General features: G+C 37.1%; 1 pseudogene; it reads left to right on the top strand.

Annotated features, from left to right (window-relative positions):
• The first annotated feature begins 1,172 nt into the window (after nucleotides 1-1,172).
• LOC141581076 (histone-lysine N-methyltransferase SETMAR-like) lies at nucleotides 1,173-3,554 on the top strand (annotated as a pseudogene).
• The last annotated feature ends 1,064 nt before the right edge of the window (nucleotides 3,555-4,618 follow it).

Below are 4,618 nucleotides of genomic sequence, written 5' to 3'. Positions count from 1 at the left end.
TATAAGTCAACAATAAAAATGAGCCAACTATTGATACACACAGCTAGATGTTTAACTCTCAAAATAATTATTCTGAGTTTTGCAATCTAGGGATAAAGGAGTATGCACTCTATGATTTCCTTATGTAAATTTCTAGAAAGTACAAATGAATCTATAGTAACACGATGTGAATCAGCGGCTGCCTGGGGATGAGAAGAGAAGAGAGAACAAGAGGTAGAAGGTGTCTTAGTCTGTTTTGTATTGCCGTAAATGAATACCTGAGACAGGGTAATTTATAAAGAAAATGGTTTGTTTGGCACATAATTCTGATGACAAAAAAGTTTAAGATTGTCATCTGCATCTGGTGAAGGCTTCAGGCTGCTTCCACTCCTGGTAGAATGTGTAAGGGAGCTGACGTGGGCATAGATAACATGGTGAGAGAGGAAGCAAGGGTGGGGAGTTGCCAGGCTCTTTTCAACAGTCAGCTCTTGTGGGAACTAATAGAGTAGAACTCACTGACACCTCCTTCACCAAGAAGGGAATTTATCTCATATCTGTGTATTGATCCACCGACTTACTTACCTACCTGTCCTCTATTTCCATATAGCTGTGTAGAATGTTTACCAGATGTTAACAGTGATTTGTTTGGCATGAAGGAATTTGAGCAATTACATTTCCCTCTATACATTGCACTTTCTGTTATATATATATATGATGTATACAAACAATCTTTACAAAACTTAAGGTTATTTTGAAAGGTATAGTTAAACTGATCAATAAACAAACTTTATGTACCAATCTAATAGAGGAATTAGCCAGTGTTATGGACTGAATTGTCTTTCCCGAAACTCTTAGATTGAACCCTACCCAACGGTGTGACTATATATGGAGACAGAGCCTTTAAGGAGGTAAATTACAATTAAATGAGGTCATAGGGAGAGACTATAATCTAGCAGGATTGATGCCCTCATAAGAAGAGGAAGGAAGAGATACCAGTAACGTGCGTGCATAGAGTAAAGGTGGCCATCTGCAAGCCAAGCAGAGAGCCTTAACCAGAAACCAACCCCAGCAGCACCTTGATCGTAGACTTCTAGCCTCTAGAACTGTCAGAAAATAAATTTATGCTCTTTAGACCGCCTAGACAGGGCTATTTTGTTATGACATCTCTAGCAAACTTAATGCAGTGAGTAAATTCATTTACACTTTCATTAAAAAGAATAATTCAAATTTATATATTAAACTGGAAAATGCCTTTCATGAATTAATAAATGATAAAAACAAATTTTGGGGGTAATACACAGTAATTCACTTTCTGTTTTGAATAAAATGCAAAACGTGATAAATTATACAATGACATGATTTTATATGTTTACACAAAGGGATGTACACTAGACAGTCAGGCAATTGATATTATTTTCCCTGGGGGATGGGACTATTGAGCAAAAGAGCCACTGGTTTTTGTTTTTTGTTTTTTTTTTTTTAAGATGGAGTCTCATTCTGTCCCCCAGGCTGGAGTGCAGTGGCACAATCTCAGCTCACTGCAACCTCTGTCTGCTTCCCGGGTTCAAATGATTCTCCTGCCTCAGCCTCCTGAGTAGCTGGGACTAGAGGCAGCTGTCAACACACCCAGCTAATTTTTGGATTTTTAGTGGAGACAGGGTTTCACCATATTGGCCAGGCTGGTCTCGAACTCCTGACCTTGTTGTGATTTGCCCTCCTTGGCCTCCCAAAATGCTGGGATTACAGGCATGAGCCACCGCACTTGGCTAAGCCACCACACCCGGCTGAGCCGCTGTTGTTGTTGTTGTTTATTTTTTTTTTTAACCTGTTTCTAAATTGCTTGAAATGTTACAGTATGCATGAATACTTTTGCAATTAAAAAAAACTGATGAACCCTTATATTAGGTTGGTGCAAACATAATTTCAGTTTTTGCATTGTTGAAATTTAACATTTGATATTGGAATACATTCTTAATAAATGTGGTTATGTTATACACCATTTTAATGTGCATTCTTGCTTTATTTTTTTGCTAATGACTTAGTTGCTGTTTATTTTGTATTTATTTTAGACTATGGAAATGATGTTAGACAGAAAGCAAATTAGAGTAGTTTTTTTATTCCAGTTCAAAATGGGTGGTAAAGCAGCAAAGACAGCTGACAACATCAAAAATGCATTTGGCCCAGGCACTGCTAATAAATATACAGTGTAGTAGTGGTTTAAAGCTTTTGCAAAGGAGAGGAGAGCCTTGAAGATGAGGAACAGTGGGCAACCATCGGAAGTTGACAATGACCAGTTGTGAGCAATCACTGAAGCTGATTAAACTACAGAAGTTTCCAGGGAACTCAAGGTCAACCATTCTCTGGTTGTTCAGCATTTAAAGGAAATTGGAAAGATGAAAAAGCTTGTTAAGTGGGTGCCTCATGAGCTGAAGAAAAATTTTTAAAAAATCATCATTTTGAAGTGTTGTCATCTCTTATTCTACACGACAAGGAACCATTTCTCCATTGAATTGTGATGTGCAATGAAAAGTGGATTTTTCATGACAACTAGTGATGACTAGCTCAGTGATTGAACTTAGAGAAAGCTCTAAAGCACTTCCCAAAGCCAAACTTGCACAAAAAAATGGTCATGGTTACTGTTTGGTGATCTGCTGCCAGTCTGATCCACTACAACTTTCTGAATCCCAGTGAAACCATCACAAATGAGAAGTCAGCTCAGCAAATCAATGAGATGCATCGACAACAGCAATGCCTGGAGCCGGCATCGGTCAATAGAAAGGGCCCAATTATTCTCCACGACAACACCCGACAATACCCGACCACACATTGCACAGCTAATGCTTCAAAAGTTGAATGAATTGGGCTACAAAGTTTTGCCTCATCCTCTATATTCACCTGACCTCTTGCCAGCCGAGTACCACTTCTTCAAGCATCTCAACAACTTTTTGCAGGAAAAATGCTTCCACAACCAGCAGGATGCAGAAAATGCTTTCCAAGAGTTTGCTGAATCATGAAGCATGGATTTTTATGCTACAGGAATGAGCAAATATATTTCTCATTAGCAAAAAATATGTTGATTGTAATGATTCCTATTTTGATTAATAAAGATGTGTTTGAGCCTAGTTGTAATGATTTAAAATTTGTAGTCCAAAACTGTAATTACTTTTGCACCAACCTAATATTTTGAAAAAAAGAAAAAACAAAAATATGTCTACTTAGTGTTTGAATAGTATATGCATATTGATTTCCATCTATACGGATGGAATGCATCCACCAGTCATGTATCCACTAGAACTGTGTTAGATTTCCTAAAATCTTTCTAGGGAGCCATTCTTTTCTCATCAATAAAAATACTGTAATGATGTTTCTTCTTCTGTTTCTGGAAATAATTCTCAATTTACTTAGTCACTTCTTTGTTTTCAAACATTGATTTTTTTTCCTCATAAAATTTATGCATGCATACACATTTGCATATGCACACATGTGTGTTTATGTGCGCAAAATAGTCTACAAGATTTATCTTTTGTTGTATTTTAACTCAGAGCTGGCTATGGAATAACAACAGAAAATAGAATCACTTTATAGAAAATTGCCAGGGCCTCTGTGTTATATTCTATACCCTGCCTGATTATGCATAGTAATTATATTAGACAACTATAAAAATAATTTAAAATGAGAGATCCAGGAATAAATTACTACTGACAAATACTTTTCTTCTTCTCAGTGCAAAATTCCCAGCATAGAAAACTGATAACTTACCTAAAAATAGATTGATTAAACACATTAGGAAAAGCTCAGCATTGAATGGTTGCCTGTGGAAGGCGAGATGGAATTTATCAAGTAAAACAGGAGCAGGGGTCACAGGGCCAAGAATTAAAAACAAATGCAAATCCATGAGCTGTTATTTTAAAACCAAAGAAAAGTAGGTTACACAAGCCACTTCCATTTTTAAATGCTACCCCTCTGGTGGTGGGGGAGAAACCTTTTGCCCACTTGTCCTTTTTGCTAAAGATGCTGTTTTTCCACGGAGGCAAAGAGTAATATTTGAGGAAGAGGTTTTACAGATGCAATTACAGCAAGACACTGGCGCTCAGCTCTGCACGTGGGTAAACACGTGCTTTCTCACTCAGAGAAAAGTTTAGCTTGGCAGCCTTTACTACAAAGCATGACTCTGATCCTAGAGAAAGCCAAAGCTACAGAAACCCAAATCATCTCCAAAAATAACACCAAAATTAGGGCCTTGAAACTCCTCACACTTGTCAAGCTGTGAAGGATGATACTCCGATGCTCAGGACCCACAGGGCTACTGAATCCTCAGGATTCTCTATGTAAGTTCACTTCATTGGACATCTCAGCCGTTAGATGAGGCTATATTCTGGACTTGAGTTCTAAGGTGTCTATTGTTAAGTTTAAGATGTACTTAGGAAAAAACATAGGACTTTGAAGCCTTAACTAAGTCAAGATTTCTCTAGGACAGTCTGTTAATAAAGTAAACTTCATCAAAATCTATAAAATTCTCTGTTTATAAAAAAAGATAACTTTCAGAAGATTGAAATGCTAGACACAGAATGGGAGTAATATTTGCAATTACATATATCTGAACTATAACTTATAGCTACAGAATAGACTCCTATAAATT

Source organism: Saimiri boliviensis, chromosome 14 (assembly GCF_048565385.1).
Source record: "Saimiri boliviensis isolate mSaiBol1 chromosome 14, mSaiBol1.pri, whole genome shotgun sequence".
Lineage (NCBI taxonomy): Eukaryota > Metazoa > Chordata > Mammalia > Primates > Cebidae > Saimiri > Saimiri boliviensis.
This window is presented reverse-complemented; position numbering and strand designations above follow the sequence as displayed.